Below are 21,796 nucleotides of genomic sequence, written 5' to 3'. Positions count from 1 at the left end.
CTCCTTCCTTCCTCCTTCCTTCCTTCTCCTTCCTTTCCTTCCTTCTTTCCTTCCTGTCCCTCCTTCTTTCTTTTCCTTCCTTCCCTTCTTTCCCTCCTTCCCTCCCTCCCTCCCTTTTTCCTTCCTTCCTGTCCCTCGTTCCTTCCTTCTTCCTTTCCTTCTTTCTATGTAAGATATAAATACAATATTAAATAGGACAGTCAAGAAGTAATGAGAGAGAAAGGGAAAGAGGGAAGGAATGAAGGAGGGAAAGGTTGAAGGAAGGAAGGAAAGAAGGAATGAAAGATAGGGAGGGAAGGAAGGAAGGAAGGAAGGAGAGAAGGAAGGATGTAACCAAGGAGCAAAGAAAGGGAGGAAAGAAACAGGTAGAGATGGAAGAAAGAAGAGAAATAGGGAAAGATAAAGAGGAAAGGAAGGAAAGAGGGAAGGAAGGAGAGAAAGAGGGAAAGAGGGAGGGAAGGTTGGCCACAGCAACGCGTGGTGGGTACAACTAGTAAATAAATAAATAAAGGTGCATTTCTCCATTTTACATTCAGAGTTTGGAGTTGGGTGCCATTTCTATGCAGATGACGCCCAACTCTACTACTCTTTTCCACCTAATTCCAAGGAAGCCCCATGGGTATTGGATGAGTGCCTGGCTGCTGTGGCTGTCTGGATGAGGATGAATAAGCTGAGGATGTGTTCAGACAGGTAAGCTGGGCCAGAACAGTTTAGGGCTTTATATGCTAAAGCCAACACTTGGAATTGTGCTCGGTAGCAGATTGGCAGTCAGGGATGTCCTCTTTCTGTACACCGCTCTGGTGAGCAGCCTGGCTGCTGCCCGTTGAACTACATGAAGCTTCAGAACAGTCTTCAACGGCAGTCCCATGTAGAGTGCATTGCAGTAGTCTATTCGGCATGTAACAAGAGCTTGGACCAGTGTGGCCAAATCTGGCTTCCCAAGGTACGGCTGCAACTGGTGACTTATCTTTCCTGAAGGAGACTCAAAGCGGCCTTCATTAAAAATATAACTACACAATTAAAAATACGCAAATATGAAAACATTAAAACAGAATTAAACACAACAGTATTTAAACAGTTAAAATCCATTAGAATATATTCAAACAGCTGGTTTTCTTATTTGTAGTAAATGTAACCCATGGTCCAAATGACGGGCAGCTTTCTTTGGGGATGGGTTGTTAGTTTTGACACAAATCTAACTTCAAATGTATTGGAAGTATCTAACTTTAGTTAATTTCATTTGGAGGAAGTTGTACATTCGCATTCATTTCCATGGCATTTTCACAGAGATTTCAGGAGATGATATCCTGCCCAAACTAAAACCAAAGAATCAGATCTTTGTACACACACACACACACAAAAGAAGCCACTGAAAACATAAGTATTAAGTAATTTAAAGATGAGTGATTTTTTTTTAAAAAAAACCCAAACACACACACACACATTTCATTTAAAAAATATTGAGAAACAATGACCGAGTTCATGTCTTTAACAAAGGAGATCAAATTACACTTTCCATGCTAGTGTGATCCCATCTTTTAAAAATCAAATTATAGCCGACTGCTTACCAGTATTCCTTCCAAATTGAGTTTACTGATCCTTGTGCTTTTTAGGGGGGTGTTTTAGGAAGAAAAATAAATCGTACATAATAAAATTTACAGTATGATCTGTAGGTGACATGCAAACAGTTTTACAAGGTCAGAGGAATGGCCCGGTCTAATATCCCACCTCCGAGGCTGATCTGAACATGATTATGAGTTGCAGGGCATTTGCAAGAAATCCTGCGACCATCTGGGCCGTGTTGTCTTCCACCGAACTGTATTTATTTTCATCATTTGTTCACTTGGTTATTTTAGAAAATCCATATGGCGCGATAGTCTAATTCTGTTTGTTAGTTTGAATGGGATCACTCCCTATTTTTAATTAATGTTCCATTTGTTCATAATGTGTACTCATACCGTCAAAGGACCTGATCACACAATCCATGTCCTTTGCCTTCTGATGCCTATGGGTCCCATCACAAGACAAAAGGTTAGTTTTGTAAGACACTCATAAACTTATTTACTTACTTAGGTGATCCCTCATAGTCCGAGGATGATGGTCCTCCAAGTTCGGTGTTCTGGCGATGGGTTCATAGGTGACTGAGGAGCCCTATTCTTGATCTGCATCTTTTCCCACGGTGAGGGCATCGGTTTCCAGACGGAAGGCAGTCCCGGTCAGGGTTGGCTTGACACGCCTTCCTCTTGGCACGTTTCTCTCTTTCACCCTTCATTCGTGCCTCTTCAAATTCCGCAGCACTGCTGGTCACAGCTGACCTCCAGCTGGAGCACTCAAGGGCCAAGGCTTCCCAATTCTCAGTGTCTATGCCAGAGTTATTAAGGTTGGCTTTGAGCCCATCTTTCAATCTCTTTTCCTGCCCACAAACATTCCGTTTCCGTTCTTGAGTTTGGAGTAGAGCAACTGCTTTGGGAGACAGTGGTCGGGCATCCAGATAACGTGGCCGGTTCAGCGGAGTTGATGGTGGAGGACCATCGCTTCAATGCTGGTGGTCTTTGCTTCTTCCAGCACACTGACATTTGTCCGCTTGTCTTCCCAAAAGATTTGCAGGATTTTTCAGAGGCAGCGCTGATGGAATCGTTCCAGGAGTTGCATATGACATCTGTAGACTGTCCACGTCTCGTAGGCATATAGTAGGGTTGGGAGGACAAAAGCTTTACAAACAAGCACCTTGATATCCGTACGGATGTCTTGGTCCTCAAACACTCTCTGTTTCATGCGAACAAATGCTGCACTCACAGAGCTCAGGTGCTGTTGTATTTCAGTGTCGATGTTGACTTTGGTGGAGAGGTGGCTGCCAAGGTAGCGGAAATGGTCAACATTTTCTAATGTTAAACCATTAAGTTGTATTTCTGGCATTGGAGAGGGATTGGCTGGTGACTGTTGGAAGAGCACTTTGGTTTTCTCGATGTTTAATGACAGGCCGAGCTTCTCGTATGCTTCTACAAAGGTGTTTTCAGTAGCTTGTAAGTCAGTGGTTCTCAACCTGGGGTCCCCAGATGTTTTTTGCATACAACTCCCAAAAATCCCAGCCAGTTTACCGGCTGTTAGGATTTCTGGGAGTTGAAGGCCAAAAACATCTGGGGACCCCAGGTTGAGAACCACTGTTGTAAGTCTTCCTCTGAATGCACACAGACGACTGTCATCAGCATACTGGAGTTCTATAATAGATGTTGTAACCTTGGTTTTGGCTTTCAGTCTGCTGAGATTAAATAGCTCGCCATCTGTCCGATAGATGATTTCCACGCCGGTGGGAAGCTTTCCATCAAGAAGGTGAAGTATCATAGCAATAAAGATGGAAAATAAAGTTGGGTTAACACTCATAAAACATTATTAAGGACTAGATAGATATATAGATGGATGGATGGATAGATGATAGATAGATAGATTATACAAGCTAATACAAGCTAAGGTCTGCATCTATAGGAGTCTAGTGTCTAGACCCAGGGAAGTCATGCTACCCATTCTCTATTCTGCCTTGGTTAGACCACATCTGGAATCCTGTGTCCAATTCTGGGCACCACAATTGAAGGGAGAAGTTGATAAGCTGGAATGTGTCCAGAGCAGGGCGACTAAAATGATCAAGGGTCTGGAGAACAAGCCCTATGCGGAGTGGCTTAAAGAGCTGGGCATATTTGGCGTGCAGAAGAGAAGGCCGAGAGGAGACATGATAGCCATGTATTAGTATGTGAGATGAAGCCATAGGGAGGAGGGAGCAAGCTTGTTTTCTGCTGCCCTGGAGACTAGGATGTGGAACAATGGCTTCAAACTACAAGAAAGGAGATTCCATCTGAACATGAGGAAGAACTTCCTGACTGTGAGAGCTGTTCAGCAGTGGAACTCTCTGCCCCGGAGTGTGGTGGAGGCTCCTTCTTTGGAAGCTTTTAAACAGAGGCTGGATGGTCATCTGTTGGGGGTGCTTTGAATGCAGTTTTCCTGCTTCTTGGCAGAAAAGGGTTGGACTGGATGGCCTGTGAGGCCTCTTCCAACTATATGATTTTACGATTCTAAGGCAGGTTGCAGCAGTTTGCTTTTCTCTGAGCTCACAAGGCATAAGGTCCATTTCATCAGACACTCATAAAACATTATTAATGACTAGGTAGACAGATAGATAGACAGATAGATTATACAAGCTAAAGCAGGTTGCAGCAGTTTGCTTTCCCCTGAGTTTGCAGGGAAGGACAATACTCCACTTCTACTTTCCGGTGAGCAGTCTTTTGCATTCTGCATTCTGTGTATCTTGTTGTATGCATTTTAATAATGTTTGATCTCTTTTTTTAATGCTATTGTATGATGATTATTTCTCAAATATGAAAAATCCAAGTATTGTGATTGTTATTACTTATAATAATTGTTATTATTATTATTTCTCAATTCTGAAAAAGTCAGGTGTTATTATCATCATCTTTATTATTATTCCTAGCAAGGTATTATTATTATTCCTCAATTTTGAGAGAGACAGGTATTATTGTTGTTGTCCCTCAATTCTGAAAAAGCCAAGTATGATTATGATTCTGATTATGATGATTTTCAGATTCTGAAAAGGGAAGATATTATTATTGTTATTATTGTTATTATTTCAATAACAACAACTACTATTTTTCAGGTAGTATTATTTTCAGGTATTATTATTATTATTAAAATCTAGGTATTATTATTATTGTTATTTCAATAACGACGACTACTATTTTTCAGGTAGTATTATTTTCAAGTATTATTATTATTATTATTATTATTATTAAAAGCCAGGTATTATTATTATTATTATTATTATTATTATTATTATTAGGGTGACTACTATTTTTCAGGTAGTATTATTTTCAGGTATTATTATTATTATTATTATTAAAAGCCAGGTATTATTATTATTATTATTATTATTATTATTATTATTTCAACGATGGCAACTACTATTTTTCAGGTAGTATTATTTTCAGGTATTATTATTATTAAAAGCCAGATATTATTATTATTATTATTATTATTATTATTATTATTATTACAACTACTATTTTTTAGATAGTATTATTTTCAGATATTATTATTGTTATTAAAAGCCAGATACTATTATTATTATTACTATTACTATTATTTCAACGATGGCAACTACTATTTTTCAGGTAGTATTATTTTCAGGTATTATTATTATTAAAACACAGATATTATTATTATTATTATTATTATTATTATTATTATTATTATTATAATATTAGGGCAGGCTTTAGTACAGCAGGTTAACTACCAGCTGCAGTAAATCTTGCCAATCAAAAGGTTGACAGTTTGAAGCCCAGGTCAGGGTGAGCTCCTGATTTTTAGGCCAACTTCTGCCGTATATGTGTTCTGTGATCCGCTCTGAGTCCCCTTTGGGGTGAGAAGGGTGGAATATAAATACTGTAAATAAATTAATATTTTGAACTCAATTTGCAGCAATTGGAGTGAGCCAAAGACCAAAAGGAGGGAGAAACCCAAGACATTTGAAAAACTTCTGAAACTATAGAGCAACAGGATTAATTGCAAATTCAGGACAGTTAGATGGCATGCATACTATGATCAAGAGTATAATCTATCTATTTATTAGGCTTGGGCGATCCAGTTCGTTAATTTCGTTATTCATTATTGATTCGTATTTAAATTAGCTTACAATTCAATATCGAGCCATGCAGGAATAGTGTGAGGAGTAATTAAGAATCGAAACAATTTTTTCCAATTTTCGTAATTATTTCGTAATTATTTCATAATTATTTTGTAATTATTTTCGTATGTCTGGTGCATTGTATTGTATATTATATTATTATATTATATATTATATTACTATATTATTATTATATTATATTATAATTGTATATTATAATATAATATAATTATAATATATAATATAATATATAATAATAATATAATATACAATAATATAATATTATAATATTATAATAATATAATATAATATATATAATATAATAAATTATTATATTATATTATATTATATATATTATATTTTTATAATAATATATAATATAATAATATTATAATAATATAATATACAACAATATAATATAATAATATAATAATAATATAATATTTGTTGTTCATTCGTTCAGTCGTCTCCAACTCTTCGTGACCTCATGGACCAGCCCACGCCAGAGCTCCCTGTCGGCCGTCACCACCCCCAGCTCCTTCAAGGTCAGTCCAGTCACTTCAAGGATGCCATCCATCCATCTTGCCCTTGGTTGGCCCCTCTTCCTTTTGCCTTCCACTTTCCCCAGCATCATTGTCTTCTCTAGGCTTTGCTGTCTCCTCATGATGTGGCCAAAGTATTTGTTTTATCACACCAACAGTCAACAACAGAGGGAGAGGGAAGCTTCAGAAGTTCCCCCTGTCCCATTTGGAGGTTTTTTTAGCATATTGCGCAATCGCGTCCGCCATTAACGAATCGATTCGTAATTTACGAAATTTCAGAAATTTCGAAATTTTGAAATCTTACATTTCGGAAGTCCTCAGAATTTCGAAACGCTAGCGCACCCTAGAAACGAAACGAGTTTAGAACCAATGTTTTTCTTGATCGCCCAAGCCTACTATTTATCTAGTCATCTAATATGTGTATATTAAGATTTGCTTAGCCTTCTTTGTTTAATGGAGGAGTCAAACTTTCAATGCTTCTTGGAGATGTATCTGCTCTTGTCTCCAGCTGTGCAAAACGTTAAGTTGCAGGAAAACCCATCTGAGTAAATTAGGAGGATTTTGGAACGGCAAAATAGTCCCACAAAGGTGGCCTTCAGCTCCGTGGGGCTGGGAAGCGGAAGAGGCTAACTGCCCTACAAATTGCCACCGAAAGTCCTTTGGAAACTTCGGGGTCACGACCCTCTTAACAACATTTGGCCACGATGCCATCGAGACAGACAGCTGTCAATGAGCCTATGCTTTAAATAATAATAATAATAATATATCTCTGATAGTGTTTATTCCCCCAGCTCGAAGGGTTCGGCATCTGGACCTGGTATATATTTCCAAAATGTTGAAAAGCAATGGTTTCCCCCCAGAGATTTCGTGGCCTGGAAATGATTTCACTGAACTGCTATGCAGATGGATTAATTCCAGTACTGTAAAGTCAACATGGCCGAACGCGAGCTACATCACAGTCTTCATTACTGTGGTCTGGATCAGGTTTTGATGAAGTAATTTCCCTGGGGTTTAGCACTTAGGAAGCATATAGGGCGTCCTTCTCGGATTCGATTTGAGCCCTTGTCCTCTCCCCTCCCTGCCTGCCCCCTCCCCACCTTCCCCGGCTAAATTGGGCTTTATCAATTGCACATGGACCTCGATGATTTGGAGGGGTTTCAAACAAGGGCCATATGTTTTGTGGCACACAATGCCCAAACAATTGGATGCATGAAATGAGATTCATTTCTCTCTCTCTCTCTCTCTCTTTTTCCCTCTTGGTCATAAGATGATAGAATTAATAACAAATGGGGCAATGCTCCACCAAAGCATGTTGAAGGGGAGGATGCGCCTTCTGTGGTCCTTCGTCCTTCCTACTTCCATGCGAGAGAGGAGAAATGGCCCTGCAGATGGCAAATTATTATTATTGATAATAATAATAATAATAATAATAATTTATTTATTTTTAGGTTCTTGTAGGTTTTTTCAGGCTATAAGGCCATGTTCTAGAGGCATTTCTCCTGACATTTCGCCTGCATCTATGGCAAGCATCCTCAGAGGTAGTGAGGTAGTGAGGTAGTGATGAACCAGCCTGGACACAGCATATTATTTGAGAACACAGAAATGCTGGACCACACCAACAACCATCATGTCAGACTACACAGAGAAGCCATTGAAATCCACAAGCATGTGGACAATTTCAACAGAAAGGAGGAGACCATGAAAATGAACAAAATCTGGCTACCAGTATTAAAAAAAACTCTAAAATCACAACAACAAAACAGCAGAGAGGAAACAACCAGGCACATCTTAACACCTCTCAACAGAACATTTTCCCAGGCTCAGGCAGGCCTTCAAATGCTAATGAAGGTGATCAGCTGAAACATTCACACCTAGCTCCAGCAGAGAAGAGCTCTCTGCCCCACCCCAGTCATTCCACAGATATATAAACCCATTTTCCTATTTCCAACAGACCTCACTACCTCTGAGGATGCTTGCCATAGATGCAGGTGAAACGTCAGGAGAAATGCCTCTAGAACATGGCCCTATAGCCCAAAAAAACCTACAAGAACCTAGTGATTCCAGCCATGAAAGCCTTTGACAATACATATTTATTTTTTATTTTTTTATCGTGTCAGGAGCAACCAGACATTTGTATTACATTTTTAACAAAAGAAACATAATAATAATAATAATAATAATAATAATAATAATATTTATTTATTTATCGAGTCATCAGCAACCAGTCAGTTATATTACATTTCTAACAGAACAAAGCAAACGAACAGACAAAATACAAAAATACAAAATACAGAATACAAAATGTGTGAGTTTGGTAGTTGGTTAAATGTCCTTTGACCAGTATCTAGCCACTTGGAGTGCTTCTGTTCCGGCCCAAGATACATAATTGACCGCCTCTCGACCTATGAGCCCACTAGGACTTTGAGATCTTCCAGGGAGGCCCTGCTCTCGATCCCACCTGCGTCACAGGCACGGCTGGCGGGGACGAGAGATAGGGCCTTCTCGGTGGTGGCTCCTCGGCTGTGGAACACCCTTCCCGTAGACATCAGGATAGCCCCCTCCCTGTTGATATTCCGCAGGAAGCTGAAGACCTGGTTGTTTAAGAAGGCATTTGAATAGAAGTGCAATGACTGGTAACTCGACCATAGGAATGGAACAACGGAAATGGTAGCGGATTGTGAACTTGACGATGAGACGACTCGGAATGGCTTGTAGTAATGTTGATGTTTTTGATGAGAAGTTTTGATAATGATGTACTGCGGATTATTTTATTTTATGTTGTATTTTGCACCTGTTTTTCTATGTTGTACACCGCAATGAGTCGCCATTAGGCTGAGAATTGCGGTATATAAGCGAAGTAATAAATAAATAAATAAATAAATAAATAAATTCTGTTGTTGCTGCAAGAAGGTCCTCCATTGTGCATATGGCAGGGTTCAGGTTGCATTGCAGCAGGTGGTCAGTGGTTTGCTCCTCTCCGCACTCGCATGCCGAGGATTCCACTTTGTGGCCCCATTTCTGAAGGTTGGCTCTGCATCTCATGGTGCCAGAGCGCAGTCTGTTCAGCGCCTTCCAAGTCGCCCAGTTTTCTCCCAGGGGGGAGTCTCTCATTTGGTATCAGCCATTGGTTGAGGTTCTGGGTTTGAGCCTGCCACTTTTGGACTCTCGCTTGCTGAGGTGTTCCAGCGAGTGTCTCTGTAGATCTTAGAAAACTATTTCTAGATTTAAGTCATTGACGTGCTGGCTGATACCCAAACAGGGGATGAGCTGGAGATGTCTCCATGAGAGAACAAGAGAGAAGCCTCCTCGCAGGATTGCAAGACATCCGGGCATCCCCTGGGCAACGTCTTCGTAGACGGCTGATTCTCTCGCCACAGAAGCGACCAGCAATAATAATAATAATAATAATAATAATAATAATAATAAATAATACACTAGCTCCAGCATGACAGGGATACATGTGGATAAGCAACGTCAGAGTGTAGTCAATGTGGCAAATGTTATGAATGAAGAAACTATGAGTGATAGTTTGCTTTTATTTTTATTTATTTATTTATTTGCTACATTTGTATACCGCCCCTCTCAGTCCGCAGGCAAATCAGGGCAGTTTTTCATTCTGAAAAAGGAAGATATTATTATTATTTCAACAACAATGACAACTATTTCTCAGGTAGTATTATTTTCAGGTATTATTATTATTAAAAACCAGGTATTATTATTATTATTATTATTATTATTATTATTATTATTTTGACACCGACTACTATTTTTCAGGTAGTATTATTTTCAGGTGTTATTAATATTAAAAGCCAGATATTATTGGGTTGTTGTAGGTTTTTTCAGGCTGTAGGGCCATGTTCTAGAGGCATTCTCTCCTGACGTTTCGCCTGCATCTATAGCAAGCATCCTCAGAGGTTGTGAGGTCCTCACTACTCTGATGATGCTTGCCATAGATGTAGGCGAAACGTCAGGAGAGAATGCCTCTAGAACATGGCCATATGGCCCGAAAAAACCTACAACAATCCAGTGATTCTGGCCATGAAAGCCTTCGACAATTCCAGATATTATTATTATTATTATTATTATTATTATTATTATTATTATTATTATTATTTTGACACCAACTACTACTATTTTTCAGGTAGTATTATTTTCAGGAATTATTATTATTAAAAGCCAGGTATTATTATTATTATTATTATTACTATTACTTCAACGACGACTACTACTATTGTTTACTTGTTTACTAGCTGTACCTGCCACGCGTTGCTGTGGCCAACCTTCCCTCCCTCTTCCTCTCCTTCTTTTTTTCTCTCCTTCCTTTTTTTCTTTCCTTCTCTCCTCCCTCCCTCCCTCCCTTCTCTACCTCTTTATTTCCTTCCCCTCCCCTTTCTTCCTTTTCTATCTATTCTTGGACTGCAACTCCTAGCAGACTTTCTGATTGATCTATCTACCTACTATCTATCTCTATCTAATCTATATATCTTATCTATCTGGAGGATTGGAAATCTGGACAGATTGGGATACTCTCAAAGAAACCCAAGGAGAAGCAAACTTGCAGCTTGGAAGCAGTGCATTTGGAGCATCCTCCTCCCCAAAAGGGCCTGGTCCAGAGGATGCTGGGAGCTATAGTTTTTGCTCATGCACTGTATCGTCATTTAGCTTTTTGGGGGTTTTAAGTCCTTTCTGCTGTTTTTGGGAAGGGTTTATGAGTGATGGTCACTTGTTCTATTAGGTGTGTAGTGTCCAAATTTCATGTCAATTCATCCAGTGATTTTTGAGTTATGTTAATCTCACAAACGAACATTACATTTTCATTTATATAGACTAGCTTGGGTACCCAAGCCCGGGTTATTTGGGAAAGGCATTGTTTCTTTCTGGATGTTAGGTAATATCAGTTTGGTAATTTGTAACACTATTTATTAGGAAAAAAGCCAGTCTTTGCTTTTGTTTCTTATGAATGCTCTCATTAAAAAAAAATGAAACATAAACATGTGGGTGAACTACAATTCCCAGAATTATGGGTTAATCATTCCCAAATGTTGCCAGTAATCTAAGTTGGCCATGTTGGATCTGTGTGCCAAGTTGGGTCCAGATCCATCATCATCTGGGTTCTCTGCTCTCTGGAGACAAGTGAACTACAACTCCCGGAATCTAAGGTCTGTTTTCCTCAAACCCTGCCAGAATTCAAAGTTGACTATGTTGGGTCTGTGTGCCAAGTTGGGTCCAGATCCATCGTCAGCTAGGTTCAATGCTCTCTGGATGCGGGTGAACTACAACTCCCGGAAACCAAAGCCAATTCCCCCTAAACCCCACCAGTATTCAAAGTTGGCCATGTTTGGTATTTGTGCCAAGTTAGCACCAGATCTATCATCTTCTGGGTTCAGTGCTCTGGATGTGGGTGAACTATACCTCCTGGAATGTAAGGTTAATCACCCCCAAACCTTGCCAGTAATCAAAGTTGGACATGTTGGGTCTGTGTGCCAAGTTTGGTTCAGATCTGTCATTGGTGGGGCCACAGGGCGCTCTGGATGCAGGGAGAACTACAACTCCCAGATTCAAAGGTCAATCACCCCCAAAACCTCCTAGTATTCAAAGTTGGCTCTGTGTGCCAAGTTTGGTCGAGAATCACTGTCAGTTGGACGTACAGCACACTGTGGATGTGGGTGAACTATAATTCCCAATGTCTAAGGTCAGTCCTCTCAAAACCCCACCAGTATTCAAAATTCGGCATGTTGGGTATGTGTGCTAAATTTGGTCCACATCTGTCATTAGCTGAGCGCAGAGTAGTCTCTGGATGTTGGTGAACTATAACTTCCAGGATCTAAGGTCCATCTGCCTCAAACTCCTCCACACACATACACAAAAGTGGAAAAGACCTGCTGATTCCTAAATTATGCTAGTTTTATAGGATCTAGTTTTTGAGATACAGAATATGTGCCATATACCAGTCTTCATGTGCTAGTCCATAGAAATCATGATAACAGTTTCTAAGAACTGTTTCTAAGAACAGGAGCATTCTCTCCTGACGTGTTGCCTGCATCTATGGCAGGCCTCCTCAGAGGTTATGAGGTCTGTCAAACTGGGTTGTTGTGAGTTTTCTGGGCTGCATGGCCATGTTCTAGAAGCATTCTCTCCTGCAGTGTATCAGATGCAATTTTTGGAATCAGTGCCTCAAAGAACCCCAGGAACACCAAGACACCAAGAAGAACATTGTTGTTGTTGTTGTTGTTGCTGTTGTTGTTGTTACTACCAGCCTATTTTCCTCTTCTAATCAAGGCCCAAAATGTTTCAGTTTCTCAAGAAGCAGGTTTGTGTGTGTTTGTGTGTGCATAAAAACATAAATAAATGCACATACCTGGGCCAACAAAGATCAACTCTTAGTGCATCTCACGAAATGGGCCATACTTTGCAAAACTTCTGCCAGAAACAAATTGGTTCGTCTTGAAAGTGGCACAAGATTCTATTAAATGCTCGCTTCAACTTATTTTCCTTCCTCCCTCAAGGAAAATACTCAACAGCTTATGTACATCAAAGAAAAGTACTTTGCTGCTTTTCACAAAAGTTTCTTTGACAAACCTGTGGAAGGCAGTGGGAGATAAGGACTTCCTCCCCAAAGCCCAATCTGACAAGACATGAAAAATTCCCAGAGAATGGAAATAGATTCCTTGCAAACAAGGATCGCCATCCCGGCTTGGAAGGTGCGATGGGAACATGTGATGAGGCATCTGTAATTTATTAGCTGCGCGGAAAATGCGTCTTTCCTGCACCAATTATTTCGCTTTCATCACTAATGAGAAAGAGGCTCAAGGGTCTGTTGCTCACGGCAAACTCAAACAGCCTCCCACGCATAGTATCCATGCACATTTCTCATGCGCTATTGCGCATTACATTAAACAACAAATAATACATACAAGGACGATTCATTAGGACAGCAGCACAATGTTCACAAATGGAGCTGGAATTAATTTTGAAACATCTTACAGGGAAATTTCCTTTCTCAAATTGGGCTCCAGGAATTCAGATCTATAGTAAACTTATACTAAATCTCTCCCTTTTCCCTCCCCATTTATCTCTTCGTATAAATAGCAAAGGTTTACACAAGCTAGAATATTCCAGAATTTGGTACATCAATGCTTTAGAGCAAAGTTATAACAACAGTGAGAGTTGGAGACATCTAAGTAAAACATGCCATTTGGCACTTCTAGGAGCACCTCATGCTATGGTGGCCCTTTATAGCCCTGAGGTGTAAAGGGTCTGATCCACAAAAAAGATGAGTAATATGACAACCTTGTGTAAGCCCCCGACACTGAGCCCCCAGTGGTGCAATGGGTTAAACCCAGGACTGAAGACCAACAGGTCAGAGGTTTGAATCCGTGGAGAGCACGGATGAGCTCCCTCTGTCAGCTCCAGCTCCCCATGCGGGAACATGAGAGAAGCCTCCCACAAGGATGGTAAAATATCGAAACATCTGGGCAACAGCCAATTCTCTCACACCAGAAATGACTTGCAGTGTCTCAAGTCACTCCTGTCGCAAAAAAATAATAATTGGATTGCAAACCTATGCAGTGCTTAAGGATGCCTGCCACCTAGTGAGTAAAGAAGGCACTGCAGACACCAAACGTATTTATACATATATTTCACTTAATTAAAATTCAATAATATATTCGTTTCAGAATACTTTCTCTCCTTTCTTCTTTACCTCTTTCCTTTCTTCCTTCGCTCTTTGCTTCCATGCTTCCGTCTCTCCTTCTTTCTTTCCCTCCCTCTTCCTTCCTTCCTTCCTTCCTTCCTCTCTCTCTCTCTCTCTCTCTCTCCTTCCCTCCCTCTTCCTTCCCTTTTTCCTGTATCGTCATTTACCTTTTCGGCATTTAGCTTTTTTGGGTTTTTAAGTCCTTTCCACTGAGTGATGGACACTTGTTGGTCTGTTAGGGGTATAGTGTCCAAATTTCGTGTCAATTCATCCAGTGTTTTTTGAGTTATGTTAATCCCACAAACAAACATTACATTTTTATTTATATAGATTTTATTATAACAGTCAATCCAGTGACATCACAGATGGCCATTCCTTCACTTAGCAACAGCCTTTGTGATACAACAGACAGACCTTGACAGGTACATACATACATAGACAGAGTTTCTAAGAACCTTGAGATGAGATAATAGGTATATATGAGAATCAGCCAATTGTTTCCAAATAGAGAGGTGCACCTTGAAATGGTGTATGGAAAGCGCTTCACTCCCTCAATGCAGCTGAAGATCGTCTCACAACTGGAGCTAAAGATTCACATCTGTGCCTCTTTCTTTTCTGTCAAAAGCAATAAAACACTCAGGTGCTGACCAGATGCTCAGGTGGGCAGGGATTTCGCTTCTTGTTAGAACAATAACGCTGGAGAAGTCGGTCGGGTCGTCAATGTAGAGGAAACTTCTTTGGACGGCCGGGGTCATCCCCGCAGCTCTAAATCTCAACATGAATGTTGCATTTTATATGGCTCAAGGGGGAATATTGTTGGAGACTGTAAAATTTGAAGGTTTTTCTTGGCTGGATCCTCCTCTGCTCTGTTGGACGGAGCAACACCGGGATGCCGGAGGTTTTGTTTGGGAATCTTGCTGTTTTCTGTTTTGGGGATGTACTGTTGTCATCAGTTAATATATCTTCTGTGGCACTATTTGAGACCAGTCAATAATTTCGTTGCGTTCAAAAAGGCTCGCTGAAGATTTAGTGATTTCACTGTAGAATTTCGAATTTTTGGTAATTCAGAATCTGTTCAATTTTGTTCCGATCGAGAGAGAATAATGCCAAGCATCCGCCGTAACTCTCGGTTCTGACTAGCACTGAAATGATTTTCAAATGTCTCTAATTTGTGATAATCACATTCAATACGTTCCTTATGCCAACAACAGATGCTTTTGTTTGGAAGTGTGAAACTAACACATTTGTCTTAATTTTCGTGCCGTTTTCACAGTCAAGCATTTGCAATTTGACGGTACCACAAACAAGTCAGTTTTCCAAAATTAAAAAGTTTTAAATTATATTTTAAAAAGAAAAAGATGTAATTTAATTTTTTTTCACGTTTTCCTTCCTTACCAGGACTTTTGCATAGTTAAGATAAACCCTACGATGCAGTCGTGTGTTTGCATTTGTTTGCTCAGACTTTAAAAGAATCAGGTTGTATGTCAAATCAATATTTTTGTCTTGATATAGTAATAATAATAATATCACAACAGTAATAATAAAATCACGATCTGTCAACTGCAAAAGGCCACCTTACTTGGATTTGCGTGCATCATTCAAAAATACATCACACAGTCCAAATAATAATAATAATAATAATAATAATAGTATCACAATAATAAAAATAATAATTAAAATCACGATCTGTCAACTGCAGAAGGCCACCTTACTTGGATCTGCATGCATCATTTAAAAATACATCACACAGTCCAAATAATAATAATAATAATAATAATATCACAATCATAATAATAATAATAATATCATGATCTGTCAACTTCAAAAGACCACCTTACTTATATCTGTACACATAATTGGAAAATACATTACGCAGTCCAAATAATAATAATAATAATAATAATAATAATAGTATAATAATAATAATATTATGATCTGTCAACTGCAAAAGGCCACCTTACTTGGATCTGCATGCATCATTCGAAAATACATCACACAGTCCATAATAATAATAATAATAATAATAATATCATGATAATAATAATAATAATATGCTCTGTCAACTGCAAAAGGCAACCTTGAATCTGCGCACATCATTTGAAAATACATCACACAGTCCATAATAATAATAATAATAATAATAATAATAATAATAATATCACAATAATTATAATTATAATATCACAATCTGTCAGTTGCAAAAGATCACTTGACTAGGATCTGCACGCATAATTCGAAAATACATCACACAGTCCTAAATGCTTGGGAAGTGTTCGACTTGTGATTTTGTGATATAAAATCCAGTGAATATATCTCATTTGCTGTGTCATACTGTGTTTTTATGTCTGTAAAATAATAATACATCACACAGTCCTAGACACTTGGGAAGTGTCTGATATGTGATCAAATACAAAAGCCAACATAGTGATCTTGTTTGCTGTGTACTAATCTTGTTGTGCATCAAATAATAATAATAATAATAATAATAATAATAATAATAATACATCACACAGTCCTAGACACTCGGGAAGTGTCTGATGTGTGATCAAATACAAAAGCCAGCATAATAATAATAATAATAATAATAATAATAATAATAATAATAAATCACACAGTCCTAGACACTCGGGAAATGTCTGATGTGTGATCAAATACAAAAGCCAGCATCATAATAATAATAATAATAATAATAATAATAATAATAAATCACACAGTCCTAGACACTTGGGAAGTGTCTGATGTGCGATCCAGTAGAACAGCCAGCAGAGTGATCTTGTTTGCTGTGGACTCATCTTGTTGTGTTTCTAATAATAATAATAATAATAATAATAATAATAATAGAAATGTATTACCTGCCTCTTCTTTCAGCTCAAGGCAGGACACCTATTAAATAGGTGACTACTTCAAATATTTGTCTTAATTTTCGTGCCCTTTTCACAGTCAAACATTTGCAATTTGACGATACTGCAAACAAGTCAGTTTTTCAAAATTAAATGTTTTAAATTATATATTTTTAAAAAGATCTATTTTTTAAAATCTTTCACCTTTTCCTTCCTTACCAGGGAAATTATTTCTCAGATTAAGGACTTTTGCATAATTAAGATAAACCCTACTATGCAGTCGTGTGTTTGCATTTGTTTGCTCAGACTTTAAAAGAATTGGGTTGTATGCCAAATAAACATTTTTGTCTTGATATAGTAATAATAATAATAATAATAATAATAATAGCACAATAATAATAATATCACGATCTGTCAACTACAGAAGGCCACCTTACATGGATTTGAGCGCATCATTCGAAAATACACCATAAAGTAAATAATAATAATAATAATAATAATAATAATATTTTTCCTGATATGAAAAAATAATGCCTTTCCGAGCATATGTCATATATCACATGAAATAATCTCAATGCAATCTCTAATGCAGCAGACTGAGTAGAGGAGTATTACTAAGACCTTTTACAGATTGAAAATCACTCTTTCTTACTTTAGAAAATTGAAAATGCCATATAACTTACTTGGCTTGGCATAAAAGGATCAGGTTTGTTATATTAAAGACACAGATACTTCAGAAAATAATTTAAAATTGAATTTGTAAAAATGTTATTGTTGCAAATGAAGCTATATGTTCCTGAGATATATGCAGTATCTGAACTTTACCAAATCTCTTTGCATTCGCCAATTCATGAGGAGCAGGATGATTTAATAAAAGGTGGAAGACATTATCAATCAACATTAGTACAAAAACGAAAATTATTTTGTCTTCTCTTATTCTGCACAGTGCCAAGCAAGCAGAATGCACCCATTCCCATAAAAAGAAATGAGGAAGGGAGATCGGGTTTTACAACTATTTGAAATACTCTCTGCCCCGGAGTGTGGTGGAGGCTCCTTCTCTGGAGGCTTTTAAACAGAGGCTGGATGGCCATCTGTCGGGGGTGCTCTGAATGCAATATTCCTGCTTCTTGGCAGGACGTTGGACTGGATGGTCCATGAGGTCTCTTCCAACTCTTTGATTCTATGATTCTACGATTCTACTGTACATAAAAGTCTATTGCTACACTGCTACATAAAAGTGTAATGCTTTCTTCCCTTCCTTCTTTTCCCCATGCACCTCCCTCTTTCCTTGTTTTCTTTTCATTCTATCTTTATTCTTCCTTACTGTTTCTTTCTTCTTTCCATTCCTTCATTCTTTCTTTTCTCTTTCCTTCTTTCACTTTCTTTCCTTCTGTTTTTCTCATATAATTTCCTCTTTCCTTTACCTTCCTGTTTTCCTTCATTCTCTCCTTTTTCAACCTCCCTCCCTCCCTTCTCCCTCCCTCCCTCCCTCCCTTCCTTCCTTCCTTCCTTCCTTCCTTCCTTCCTTCCTTCCTTCCTTCCTTCTGTCTTTCCTTCTTTCCTTCCTTTCCCTTTGTCTTTCCTTCCTTCTCTTTTCCTTCCTTTGTTCCTTCCTTCCTCCCTCCCTCCCTCCTCCCTTCCTTCTTTCCTTCCTTCCTTCCCTTTTGTCTTTCCTTCCTTCTCTTTTTCTTCCTCCCTCTCTCCCTTCTTTCCTTCCCTCCTTCATTCCTTCCCTTTTGTCTTTCCTTCCTTCTCTTTTTCTTCCTTCCTTCCTTCCTTCCTTCCTTCCCTTTTGTCTTTCCTTCCTTTTCTTTTTCTTCTTCCCTCTCTCCCTTCTTTCTTTCCTTCCTACTTTCCTTCCCTTTTGTCTTTCCTTCCTTCTCTTTTCCTCTCTCCCTCCCTCCCTTCTTTCATTCCTTCCTTCCCTTTTGTCTTTCCTTCCTTCTCTTTTTCTTCCTTCCTTCCTTCCTTCCTTCCTTCCTTCCTTCCTTCCCTTTTGTCTTTCCTTCCTTCTCTTTTTCTTCCTCCCTCTCTCCCTTCTTTCTTTCCTTCCCTTTTGTCTTTCCTTCCTTCTCTTTTTCTTCCTTCCTTCCTTTCTTCCTTCCTTCCCTTTTGTATTCCCTTCCTCGTTTCCTCCCTCCCTCCCTCCTCCCTTCTTTCCTTCCTTCCTTCCTTCCTTCCTTCCTTCCTTCCTTCCCTCCCTTTTGTTTTTCCTTCCTTCTCTTTTCCTCTATCCCTCCCTCCCTTCTTTCATTCCTTCCTTCCCTTTTGTCTTTCCTTCCTTCTCTTTTTCTTCTTTTCTTCCTTCCTTCCTTCCTTCCTTCCTTCCTTCCTTCCTTCCTTCCTTCTTCTCTCCCTCAATTTCCATTCACTCACCTGTCACCTATAAACAGCTAAGCCATTTCATATCCTTTCTTTCCCAATGATATCACTTCACCTAGCAACCATCAACCTTTCATCTGTGTTATCGAAGGCTTTCATGGCCAGAATCACTGGGTTGCTGTGAGTTTTCCGGGCTGTGTGGCCATGTTCCAGAAGCATTCTCTCCTGACGTTTTGCCCCCATCTATGGGAGGCATCCTCAGAGGTTGTGAGGTCTGTTGGAAACAAGGCAAGTGGGGTTTACATATCTGTGGAATAATGTCCAGGGTGAGAGAAGGAACTCTTGTCTGCTTGAGGCAAGTGTGAATGTTGTCATTGACCCAAACACGAACCAAGGAACATGAAAGGCCCTCCAGACAAATTCAACCTGAAAAATCAGCCATTGGAGAGCTACCTGATGAACCAACCTGGACACAGCATATTATTTCAGAACCCAGAAACGCTGGACTACGCTAACAGCCGCCATGTCAGACCACACAGAGAATATATAGAACACAGATATCTATTACTAAGATACATAAAGTATTATGTTATTGTTGTTGAAACTTCAAATATGATGTCATATGTCAGGTTTCTTACTTATAAACACAATATAGAGGAACAACTTCTCTTTGTCATGGATAAATGTCCATTTTCATTTAGATTTTTTTTTGTCGTGTCAGGAGCAACTTGAGAAACTGCAAGTCACTTCTGGTGTGAGAGAATTGGCCATCTGCAAGGACGTTGCTCAGGGGACGCCCGGATGTTTTGATGTGTTACCATCCTTGTGGGAGGCCTCCAACAAACAAGAGTTGTTATAAATTTGTATGGCCATGTATGGCCATGTTGCAGAAGCATTCTCTCCTGACATTTTGCCTCCATTGGGTTGTTGTAAGTTTTTCGGGTTGTATGGCCATGTTGCAGAAACATTATCTCCTGACATTTTGCCTCCATTGGGTTGTAAGTTTTTTGGGCTGTATGGCCATGTTGCAGAACCATTCTCTCCTGGCATTTTGCCTCCATTGGGTTGTTGTAAGTTTTTCGGGTTGTATGGCCATGTTGCAGAAACATTATCTCCTGACATTTTGCCTCCATTGGGTTGTTGTAAGTTTTTCGGGCTGTATGGCCATGTTGCAGAAGCATTCTCTCCTGACATTTTGCCTCCATTGGGTTGTTGTTTTTTAGGCAGTATGGTCATGTTGCAGAAGCATTCTCTCCTGACATTTTGCCTCCATTGGGTTGTTGTAAGTTTTTCAGGCTGTATGGTCATGTTCCAGAAGCATTCTCTCCTGACATTTTGCCTCCATTGGGTTGTTGTAAGTTTTTCAGGCTGTATGGTCATGTTGCAGAAGCATTCTCTCCTGACATTTTGCCTCCATTGGGTTGTTGTAAGTTTTTCGGGCTGTATGGTCATGTTGCAGAAACATTCTCTCCTGACATTTTGCCTCCATTGGGTTGTTGTAAGTTTTTCGGGCTGTATGGTCATGTTGCAGAAGCATTCTCTCCTGACATTTTGCCTCCATCTGTGGCAGGCATCCTCAGAGGTCATGAGGTTTCAGTTCTTTCTCCCACCCTGGACATTATTCCACAGATATATAAACCCCACTTGCTTAGTTTCCAATGGAACTCCCAACCTCTGAAGATGCCTGCCGTAGATGTAGGCGAAATGTCAGGAGAGAATGCTTCTGGTACATGACCATACAGCCCGGAAAACCCACAGCAACCCAACCTTTCATCTATTAGACCTATTGGAATGCAAAGGTTTCTCTTTCTTAGCCATCCATATGGATAATTTTGGATTTGTGGATAAGGGTTACTCAATCTAAACCAGCAAATAGCACGATCCTGCTAATCAAAAAGCACCGACATGTCAATTCTGTAATTTCCGGCTCCAGTACAACAATGGAGGGTTATGATGATTCCTCTGGTATAAAATGACTTTAAATGTTTCGTTTTCCCTATCTCCGCCGATCTTTAGAGGAAGTCTGGCGATGCTTGAGAACCCTCGACAGCTGTAAGTTGCTTTTCTTTCGCAAGGATTAAAAAAAATACAACGAAAAATAGTAACTATAGAGAAATCACATGTGCAATTACTTTGCACAAATTGAGCGGTTGGCTTTAGTTTAGGAATCTCATTGGAGTCAGGAGCAATCTATCCCCTTTCATTTCCCCCCTTGTTATGCCGAACATCAGAGCGCACTGTCAGGAAAGTTTAGGCAAAACGGAGAGATGTCGCGATGAGCAGGTTGGATGTCGGCAGAGTTCATACCATGTTTGCAAGTGATCAGAAATTATCAGCTTTTCTCTAATGCCTGGAGATAAAAACACATGCACACACACAAATGATTTCCCTGTGTCCGCTATGCGATTTACCTCGCTCTCTGCCAAAAAATATGTTCTTGGCAAAGGGGCAAAAGCAGGGAAGTTGAAAAGTGTTTTGGAAAATATGAATGAAGCAGGAAGAGGCAAACCTTAAACACCGCATTGTTGATAGATTTCGCTTCTCCTTCAATTGTGAAAAGGGAGATCTTGTTTTTTCTCAAACTATTAGGAAACCATTCCCTGGCATCTGTCTTCAGAACCACCTTCCCAAAAAATAAGCAGTGACAGGGACGAGAAGACACCGGAAATGAATGAAATGCCAGTGACATGTTGTTGTTGTTGTTGTTCAT

The sequence above is a fragment of the Anolis sagrei genome, chromosome 10 (genome assembly GCF_037176765.1).
Source record: "Anolis sagrei isolate rAnoSag1 chromosome 10, rAnoSag1.mat, whole genome shotgun sequence".
NCBI lineage: Eukaryota > Metazoa > Chordata > Lepidosauria > Squamata > Dactyloidae > Anolis > Anolis sagrei.
The sequence above is the reverse complement of the archived record's forward strand: the minus strand, read 5'-3'. Positions refer to the sequence as shown.